This window comes from Pinus tabuliformis, chromosome 8 (genome assembly GCF_031772625.1).
Source record: "Pinus tabuliformis cultivar Carrire ecotype Pingquan chromosome 8, CPIR1, whole genome shotgun sequence".
In the NCBI taxonomy this organism is placed as follows: Eukaryota; Viridiplantae; Streptophyta; class Pinopsida; order Pinales; family Pinaceae; genus Pinus; species Pinus tabuliformis.
Genome location: NC_142294.1, coordinates 389,615,460 through 389,627,067, shown reverse-complemented (window position 1 = coordinate 389,627,067; position 11,608 = coordinate 389,615,460). Strand labels below are relative to the sequence as shown.

Here is an 11,608-nt window from a genome sequence, read left to right as displayed (position 1 = left end):
GTAGAAAAAAAAAATATATGTTCTATAGAAATGGAAATAGCAGCTCCAAAGATATGGTTTAGGGAGTAGAAAACATCTTTCACTTCTCAACAGCATTGGCCGCAAGAAGTGTATATCATTTCTCGTCTTATCTTGATTGTCTTGAAACAAGATCCTCCAAAAGACCAGTGAAGCAAGATTGCCCAAATAATTCTCAGGGCCAGTGAAGAAAGATTGCGCTTATAATTCTCAGGAATTCATCTTGCCATTGCAACACCCAAGAGTGAAATAATCACTTGAAAAAATTTACAACAGGAACCTTAGAATTCAAAGCTCCTCATTTAGAATTCCAAACTTCTCAAGGTTCAAGAGCTTCTGGAGTCAACTTGATCCTATTGACGGTAAAGTTTATCACAAAATAAAGATTTACTTTACTGAGAAAGCATAATATGTTGCAGTTAGGCATAAAAAAATATTCGTATCCATCATTTAAATCAAGGGAATTGACCATGAAAAACTAATACGTTGATTTAAATCAAGGGAATTGACTCTGAAAAACAAATACGTTTATCATAATAGGAATCCATGTGTACAGGTACACTTTTCACAATTATTGTGAAATCGATGTAAACCAAGAAAAGAAGACTCAATGGACCCAACTGTGTTCTGCGTCCGAAATTGTCGACCCATCTCAAAAGAATGGCGAGTAAGAATGTATCCCATTACTACATCTTAATTTAAAATTCTAAAACTCGCTAGCCAGGCTTGGAAATTTTGAACTATAGATCCTGTACCAGAACCAGAAGGAGACAAAATGTTTTGCTTCTTCTCGCGAGCTATATAACCAAGGCTTGGAAATTTTGAACTATAGATCCTGTACCAGAACCAGAGGGAGACAAAAAAATTTGCTTCTCCTCGCAAGCTATATAACAAAAGCAAAACGGTAAAAACCTAATCAAAAGCCTTCTCCCAATCATCCACTTCACTGGAAGAGTACTTATTTTGATTCTCCTGAGAGGATGAAACTTCAGAGGAACCCATAGATATTAGAGGCTTGGAAGATGGTTGGGCTACATTAGTTGACGAAGTCTCTCCTGCATTATATTTCTCAAGAGCCCCATATGGATTTCTTGTTGTTAAAACAGGATTTCTCTGGAGTTGCCAAACTGGCCTCGATACCTCAACACTTGACCAATCCTCCCCCCATGAATCCTCCATCCACACGCTTTGTTGCTCATTTTTTTTCCATGCATTAGCCTTTTCTGCTGTCCCATCTTTTGTTGCCCAGGCATTGCGGTTGGGTAATCCACCATTATGAGGGACTACAATAGCACCTCGATATACAGAAGCATGATCCACACGCCTAAGAGCAGTTGCAGCCCTTGCAGGATCTGTAAATATGGCTAATGCATTCTTGTCATTCAGCCATACAAGTTCACACTCACCTCCAAATCTCAAAATCAGGGAACTCACTTCTGCTTCTCTTGGTAAATCAAACAACGCAAGGACAAGCCTGGGATCCATATCTACAACTGAATTGAAAGGTGGAGCTTGCACCAACCCTATGGTAGGAAGTGACCCTTTAGGCATTATGCTACGCACTGGGGCTCTTGACTTCTGTGTAGCCTGTATGACCAGAAAACGTTTTGGTTCCCATCCAGCTGAATATATGGAGAGGTTCCATCTTTCTGCAAGATGTCTCAACATATCCCTTTTGTCCTTTGGCATAGGACCAAAAACATGCACACGAATGCTGCTTGAGCTGGCTTTTGTTTTCCCCAAAACCAAGTATCTAAACCTTTCCTCAACAGCCGAAACCCATTGTGGTTCTCTCCTGATCAACTCAGCCAGAAGTTCTGAAATCTGTTCATTCACCCCTGGCAGATCAACTGTTGTGCAAATGCCAAAAGCATCTGCCAGAATCTTCTTCTTCTCCAACTTTAGACATTCTTCGTCACATGCAAGCTTTCTCTGGCCCAGAGGCACTCTATTTGAATTTGACTGCACTGGCTGAAGAGGAGCAGGCAATTTGTGAAGAACAGAGGCTTCAAAGACAGGATCAGCTCTGGTATTGTTGCCTCCAGCATCACACGGGACCTTTGCAGTCAATCGACCACATGAACAAGTAATAGTCACTAGCAATTCACATCTAGTATCAGGGCATGGAAGAGATGGGTGACATGAAGCAGTACAAGTATGCCTGCAATCTCTCCGAGGAGCTCCACAAGGTTGCCCACATGAGATTCTACCTACTGATGATGAATTTTCCTTGGAAACTGAGTCACATGGAGGTAGATGGCATGTCCTAGTACACGCATGCATTCCACATTGCCGTGGTTTCCCACAGAGCTTGTTGCATCTAATGTCCCGAGAACCACATGGCACATTTTTCAGAGCTACATGACCCCCCACACATTCTTTTGCAACAGGAACAGTACAAGGAGGGCAATCCCTGAAATGGCAATCATGAGTCGCAGGATGACCACATGTCTGAGGAATGGAGCAGGGATATGAGCACGAAGGAATGGGTGTTCCACAAGGGACTGGAGGAGGAATTGAGGTCTTCCCACATGCACAAGAAAGATCAGTGAAAATAGTTTCAAGGCAGGGTGGACAGTGGCCACTATGGCAAAGTTCTTGGCAAAAATGCTTCCCACATTGCAACTTTTTCCCACAGGGAATTTGACATAAATGTGGATCCCAATCACCTGAATGAGTAATTGAACCCCCTCGATTTGCAAGAGGGCAGCATCTTTCACTGCATCTATGTCTACCACAATTTTTCTTTTGTCCACAATGCTTTTCACATGTGAATTCATCATTCTCCTCCACGGATACCATGGTCTTCCAGCAAGGGACCATCTTAGATGATGATCCACATCGACATTTTTGATTAACAGAAACCAAACAAGGAGGACATTTCCCCTGGTGACATGTATTTATACACAAATGTTTTCCACAAGGAAGAAGCTTCTCACATACCTCTGAGCAGGTTGGTACGCTATCCATACAACTCTTCCTCTGATTTTGCAGCTGAGTTTTACCACAGGGGCAAGATTTGACCTTCCTAGGTGATAGTTCACACTCTCCACATTCTCCAGGATGACATATCTTGTTGCACTTATGATTCTGACAGGAGAGAATTTTCATGCACGGGTTCTTACATGCAAATACACCATTTTTCCAGTCTATTTCCCCTTGGATCTCCATATCTCCACAAAGTATCATCTCCTCCTTTTCCCCACAAAAGCATGAAGCTTTTATTAGAACCTTGCAAGGTTCACATGGGCCTTCATGGCAGACATTGTCACAATTATGGCGTCCACATTTCAGAGGCTTTTCACAGCACTCTCCACATGATTCAATTGATTTATGATCAGAACATCTCCTTGTAATTGTTGTTTTACCACACGGGCAACTCTGGGGCGGAGCCATTGCTGAGCAAGGTGGGCAAGGCCCTGGATGACATTGGAGAGTACATGTATGTGGGCAACTGGGAGTTTTCTTTTCCTTTTCAAGCGGCTTCCCACATGGTCCTCCACATGAATGTGGAGTGATATAATATTCTACTTCTGGCTCTTGCACCTTCCCACAAAAACAATAGTAACGAAGATCATCTGGGAGTGAAAGCTGCACAGACTGACAACCAGGGCATCTCCAGTTGGAACCCTGACTCTGCCCAGCAGACAAATCTACAGAGGATGGAGCTCTTGCCCATTTCCTTACACAATGCAGGTGAAAAATGGCATAACAGCTACCACAAGACCAAATTGCCGCTGATCGTCCAACTATTTCATAGCATATCATGCATTCAACCTTTCCTTTATTAAGCTTCTCTTCAATTTCCTGCACCAGCTGTGGTACACTGGATCTATCCAAATTTGTCTTCTCCCTACTATCCTGCTTTGTCGATATAGACTCGTAGCTCTGAGGAGGATGAAGATTCCGTCTCCCATCCTGGCTGCAGTTCACCATCTTCTTATTCCTGAAACCCTTCATTTCTCGTCTCTGCTGACCCATAGATTGTGTGAGTTGATTTTTGACAATGGAGGGGTTCATAGGGTCCTCATTTGTATAATTGTGTCCATGGATGGATACCCCATTCCGCCTGTCATTATCACAATCGCCGATACCCTCCGCATTCTCTTGTTCATGTATACCCTGGTTTGCAGAACAGCTCCGGGGAGGAGGAGGAAGATTGCACCTCCAATCTTGGCTGCTGTTCATCATTTTCCCATTCCTGAAACTCTCCGCTTCTAGGCTCGGATGACCCATAGAAATTGTGAGTTGATTTCCTTCAATGGAGGGGCCAATCAAATCCTCATTTGTAAAATTATTTTCATGGATGGATGCCTCATTCTGCCGACCACTACCGCAATCGCCAATCCTCTGATCATTATCTTGCCCATTTATGCCCTGGCTTGCAGTATTACGGGGAGGATCAGAAATCCCAATCCTCCTGTAGTATTTGTTGTCGTTTCTATCAAAAGGCCCCCCTCTTCCTCGCCCTCTCGATGGTCTTCGCTGTTGACTTTGCCGAAGTGATGACCCATTTCTCTCAGCATTGTCATATGTTTGAAGCAACTTGCTTCTCTCTGAGCTTTCAGAACTCTCGCTCGCATTGGACTGACCAACGGGCAATTTGGAGCTCTGCAGAGGGCGACTGACATTGGAACTGGAGCCGACTGGCCTGTATTGATAGCTATGACCTCCATTCCTTTCAACCCTAAAATCTTGACTGGGAGTGAAATTCATATTGAGATATCTGCTGTTATCGCCTGCTGACTCCATATCAGTTCCCTGTGATCCTTCAGAATTCACATTCACATCCTCTTGGTTGTCTGACAATTGAAGGCTCTTCATATCACCGTCAACTCCGGAACCTGAACCCACTTGCCGGTATCGATAATGACTCTGATCTCCATTTCTTTCAGCCCGGGGACCTTTACTCGCGTTGGGGTTGGCATTGAAATTCCGATTGGGATTCCTGGAGTTTTGGTGAGAATTGCGTTTGGAGACGAAGTTAGGCTTGGGGTTAGAGTTAGGGTTTGTATTGAAAACAGGGTTTGGAGTTGCGTTACGATCAGGGTTTCCTCTCCCTCTGCCTCTGGGAACCCATTCCCTACGCCCATTTCCCCCCATAGTTATTCCAGCGGGTTCTCGCTTCTCAGATCCTTGATTTTCACTCGAATTGCCATATTGAATATCTCCATTTTCTGTAACGCTACTCATGGCAACTAAATCTAAAACCCTGACCCAACCAGACTAATAACAAAAACTCCAGATAAGAGACTGACGTCTGTGATATACCGTCGTTCTGAGAGAACAGGCTGGTGTATGAAATGATATAAAATGGAAAGAAACCAGCAAAACTGAGAATGAAAGAAAATGTACAGTACCTTCCCCTGAATATAAAGAACCCCGAAAAGATTTTCGATGGTAATGGATCCGGCTCACAGAAGATAATTGATGTCGAGGGACTTTCCCACACTGGGGAATGAGGCTAAGAAAAAGGAAGGGAAGAATTTATATATGACAGATGGGCGCCTTGAGGCATATGCCTTGGTGCCCAAGGGTTTGAAGGGCAGAGGCGGTCTTGTGTGGAGGCGCTGATTGCTCCCAGGTGGCAATTTTTTTCACCGAAAGGATTAAGAAGTGTGGGTCGGCGAAAGTGGCGTGTGGTTTATTTTCACTTGGGTTTAATTTTATCATCAATTTTGTTAAATTAATGTGTTTTTAGAAAGGGTTTTAATAATTAAGTCAAAGCAAAAAGTCATATATTCCTAAAAATAACTTAAAATTCTTACTTTCCCTAAAGAGTGGATATGAATTTTTCAAAATAATAATTAAAGAGCGGATATTGATTTTCCAAAATAATAAATATGATTTGATGAGTATAAATGGGTCACTTAGTTATATTAAAATTTTAGATATTACTTAAGATATTAAAATAAATTTTAAATGAGTTTTTTCCTGCGTTAAATTTTAAATGATTTTTTTCTGCTTTGTTAGGGTTTTCAGGGTTGGTGTATAATTATAAGTTTTCAAAGATTTTCATGGCGTTTCAGAATATTTTCACCATTTTGTTATCAAATTTTTGTAGAGTTTTTTTACCATTTTGTTATCAAATTTTTGTAGAGTTTTTTTTCTGGGCAGTTCAGATTTGGTTCGAGAACTCTGAGTGAGTTTTCTCTAGGAATGCAATGCTTGCTTTTTAACCTAAGTAGTTGGATGATGTTGATCTTTTCTCATATTACAATATTGGTAAAGATACCATTGCTTTCATAGTTTTTCGTCTAGGTGACTCTGGAGGTAAGCCTTCTTCTTCTTGGACGTTTTCATATAAAGATGTCATACATCCTCAAACCCCCCAAGGCAGATCTGACCCAAATGGCTTCTGAGCCAATTTTGATGGAAAAATCTAAAGAAGTTCCTTCCTTAGAATTTCTCACACATATCTAGAAGATCTTCACCAAAGCATATTTAAAGGCAATGCTAATTTACCAATTTAATGGCTTTTAGCCCTACATGGTTAGTCTCTACTAATGGATCCATACCATATAGACTAAGGATTGCAGGTTTATTTTCTACTCAATAGGCTTCTTCATTATGTTATTTGGGGAACCAAAAGATTATTAGAAAGTTTTATCTAAAGGGCATTGGTTTTGGGGCAATGTTGGAGGGCTTTTAACCCCTTGGTTCCCAGATTTTGACCCATCCGTAGCTATCATTACGAAGATGACAATATGGGTCAAGCTTTGTAATCTGTTAGCTCATTTGTGGCACTACACCATGTTTCAAGGCATTAGAGACACTTTGGGTTGTTGTCTTACTACTAATGCCTCTCATGGGCAACTTGGTGTATACACCTATGGCAAAATTTGTGTTGAAATTGTTATCAGTGAAGGTCTGCCAAATCAAATCAAATTGAAAATTGGTGATTTTCATTGTACCTAGGGTTTGGGTTATAAGAATATTGCTTTTTGTTGCCACTTTTATCATCAAACGGGCCACTTACAGAATTCTTGCCTAGTGTTTAATTTTCAACAGAAGCGGGACATCTACAATTCCATATCTAAAAGTTGGAATATCTGCAACCCTCCTCCTATGGATGGAAAGGCCTCCTCTACGTCGGACAATGATGATGAAATCCATTCGAGGGACAAGGTCCAAGGCTCAATGACTCCTGGCGTGGACCATGCTCCTTCATCAAGCACAGAGATTTTGAATAGTAATGCTTCTCCTGGTATACTGAAATGAGCTCATGAGCCAGCTTCTTCGGAATCTGATAAGGAATCTCCATCAGCAAGTAATGATAATTTGTAGATCGATCAAACCACCTTCAAAAAATTAAGTGGTTTTGACCCAAAAAAAAAAATTTACTTTGAAAATAACACCCAATTTGAATGATTTCTTTCTCTAATTGTTTATTTTATCCCTTTACATCTTTTTTACTACTCTTACTATCATTCATATTTACTTAAATACAATTAATATAAAGAAAAATATGCCAGAAAATAAAACATCATGTAATTTTATTTCACTATAAATAAACAAAAATATTAAAATAAAAAATTTCAGGTATCATCCAAACGAATATTTAAATTTCGTAACCTTAGAATGAATCCATTATTAAAACATTTTTATATTCACATTTTACATTAAAATTATTCTTTTTGTAACTTCAAAATTCCATATTTATTATATGCGTAGAACTTTTATATATATCACTGGAACTAGTATTGTTATTTACTAATTATATATACGATTAAATACCTTTTATCCCATAGAGATATCTTTCGTCCCATGATTAATAGTTCAAATAGTTATAATTATTAGAGGATAAAGATATATTAGAAATATTATTAGTGTATATGTTATATTATACTAGAGTTTATAGTGAATATAAATATTAATTTTTTTTATTAGATATGTTATGATATAAGTTAATATAAAAAATTGTTAATTGGGTTTACGGGAGGTGGTTAAGAGAAATAATTGATATTTTTTAACTCAGATTTAATTTCTACAAATGATATATTGAGCTCATAAAAGTTTTATTATTGTAATGGTTTTGAGCCAGTCGTGTTGTTCACAAGTATTGTGTCCTATGGATTTTAAGATTTACCTTTTGATATTTTCCTCACGCTTTGTAATGGGTTTTCTCTAGTCTTATATTCTTATATGCATTTTGGAAAAGATTAGAAAAAGGATATTTTTCATTTGTATGGAAGGGTAAGAAAGATAAAGGAGGTGTCCCACTGGTAAGATGACAAAGGTTAGACAAGCCCAAAGTCTTGATGGTTGAGGCCTGAAGAACATCCACCACTTTGGGAAAGCCTCGGTTGCCAAAGCATATGGAGAATATTAAAGCATGATGGTTTGTGGCAACATGTGATAAAGACTAAGTACAATGCTCCTCTTTTAGTAGAAAACTAGATTATATTGAGAATAAATCCAATTACACGAGCTTTTGTCATGTGGAAAGCTCTAGTTTAACTTTCCCCCTCTTAAGCAACTAGTTGACATGGAAAGTTGGGGATGGGATAAAGGTTAGCACAATAATTAATTCTTAGATTGATAGCACTATTGAACATGGAATATTTGATGACTTAGTTGGTCTTCTCAAATACAAAGGAATTTGTTTGGCTTGCGAATGTAATTAATTTGAACTTAGGTTCCTTATGGGATTAAGGTTGGAAGAGGGAAGAAGATTTGGATCTTGAAGACCAAGAAGTTGAGCAATGGAATTTCTCAGCAAAAAAACTTTCTAATTTCCCAGTCAAATTGAGAGTTGGTGAAGATGAATTGGTATGGTCTCATAACCCCTTTAATGTATATATTGCAAGATTTGGATATCAAACAATGTTCCCATCTAATGCTCAAGTTGAGAATTGATGGTGGAAACCTACCTAGAAACAGAAGGCTATAGTGGAAACAATACTATTCTTTTGGTTAGCCTTAAGCAATAGGATTCTTTCATGAGATACTTTGCTCAAAAGAATTTATTAAACTCTAATAATGTGTGTTCTTTGTAGGGTTGTTAACAAGAGTATTTATCATATTCTTATGGATTTCCCCTTCTCTGAGGAAGTATGGAAAAAGGTCCTTACACTTCCCAAAGGGTAGGCTCTGGGGAGGCCCGATCTATTTTAGATAATAATGAAAAATAGATAAAAGAGTCGGGATACATTGCCTTTTCTTTTATAATTTTTGAAGACCTTTATAGTTTTGTCTTGAGGACATTGTAAAGACATTCTTTTGGGCATGATATATTTGTTGTTATAACTTAATGTTGTAGAATACATTACCCTTTTCATCCTCTTGATATGTAGCATATATTTCCCTTTTTTTGTTAATTTTGAAGATCTTTGAAGTTATATATTTGAAGATGTTATGACTTTTCTTCTTAAAGATAGTTTTAGGGCCTTTCTTTCATATAGGTTTATAGTTCTGGTTAGCTTTTAATGCTTCATGATATAGAACCTTCTTTAATGAAGGCCTTTTAGCCTTTTACGAGATTGTATTAGACATACATATGATAAGATAGGGTTTGATAGAAGATATATCCTCTGATGGAATACATACACACAGATTTTCAAATGTACTTTTTTCCCATGATATAAAGTTATAATTTATCCTTTTTGTAGGTTTTAACCCTGTACAAAAATTATCTGCAAACAAATCTTAAAACAGAAAAATATACAATGGTGAGAACATAAAATATACACAGAGATTTTCTCGTGGAACCCAAACTATGAAAACCATATTGATTTTTTTTCATTATACTCCTTTAAATGTTACAATAAATTATATACATGTTGAAGCATTCATAAACCTCAATCCATTAACCTTGTATTAGAACATAATTGTAGTTCCCTTGACCGGATCTACAAAATGCTATGGAAAATAAACCATCACACCCAAAACCATGTGCGAAAACCATCCATAAAACCATGGGTAGGTCCACCCACCATCCTTGGGTCCACCCAACTATTAAAGGGTTTTCCCCCGTCCTTGGATCTACCCAACTATTATTGGGTCCTCCAGCTATTATTAGTGCCTAGAGGTAGTTGTGGAAAGAATATAACACATACCCAACACTTTCAGGAGGGAAGAAGTTAATATAAAATTATGAAAATCATTGTCATTGAAGCAACAACAAGGTCATGATATCACTTATGGCTATTGTTTGACTTGCCCCTTTGATAAGATAATGATTATTATCTCTAATTTCAATCTTTGGTGATTCATGATGTTTGAAATAGTTCTTCTAGATTTATTACATAACAATGTGTCGGGTCGACATTTCGAACCAACCAATGTGGTTCATCATCATCTATGTGCTGATGATGAACCACATTGGTTGGTTTGAAATGTCGACCCAACAAATTATTATGTGATTAATTTGGAAGAATTCTTCCAAAGATAATGATTATTTAAGTATGTAAAACCTAGAGCAATAATTTGATGCAGAATGTTGATACTCCTAGTATCATAGTTTCATCTTTAAACTTTGGAGGAGTTACTTTTGTGGCATTTTCTTATTTTGCAGTCACATAAAGCCCATGTCAACTAAAGAGAGCCAGAAAAAAAAAGTGTTGCAGTGCACTAAAACCCTTATACCATGCTTATGTATGAGACCAAAGCCTACAACAATGATGCATGATAGCCATTTCATTCTATATTAAATTAATTATCTTGCTCCTATGGAGAAGTAATAGTGAGATATTAACATTGGAATTATTGCAAGTGTAGTTCAAGTGTGCTCTCACTCTAGTGAGTGAGGTAGCAAATATTGGGGCTTTTGTTCCAATAAGCAAGTTGGAAAATATGTTTTATACTAGTGAGTAAGTTAGTAAGGTTGCCCAAACAAACTAGTGTAGATTGTGCTTACATTGAAGTATAAAATTGTTATGACATCACTATTGTAAGAAAGTAAACTACAATTGTGTTGTGACCACAACATCCCTCTTAATTATTTTTGAAATAATGGGGCACGTCATATAAATTTTGGCTAATATCACCCCTAGAATCCTTTAATTTGTCTAATTTTGGGTGATTTTCACTTTTCTTTGTTTTCCTTTCTTATTGCTTCATTTCTTTCGTTGTATTGTTAGCTTTCTAATGGTTCAAATTTCTTTGGATTCTGACTTGCGATTAGAAAGATATCCTTAGTCAGAGTTTGGCCAATTTCACCATCTAGACATTAAAATATGTAAATATGTATTTTATAAGGTTTTATAAAATTTCATAAATTAAATCAATTTAAATATGTAAATAAAACTTAATTGATTTAATTATTTTTTTTAATTTAATTTATTTTAGTTAATTAAACTAAAACTTAATTAATTTAATTGTTTTCTTGATTTAATTTATTTTAGTTAATTAAGTTAATTTAATCTAATTAAGTTAATTGGTATTTAATTAATGTGTAAATATAAATTTTTAATTATTTCATTAATTTTGTTATTTGTTAATTTTATTTCTATATAAATATAATTTATTTAATCATTTATTGTTATATATTTATATATATATATATATATATATATATATACCCCGGATGCGGGTGCTAACTGAGATGGGACAGGCGATGGGGGATGGCCACATGCCGGCCCGTGGCCAT

The 11,608-nt window shown here is 37.3% G+C and overlaps 1 pseudogene; it reads right to left on the bottom strand.

Moving 5' to 3' along the window:
• Positions 1–639: 639 nt before the first annotated feature.
• LOC149235730 (NF-X1-type zinc finger protein NFXL1 pseudogene) lies at positions 640–5,593 on the bottom strand (annotated as a pseudogene).
• Between the last annotated feature and the right edge of the window lie 6,015 nt (positions 5,594–11,608).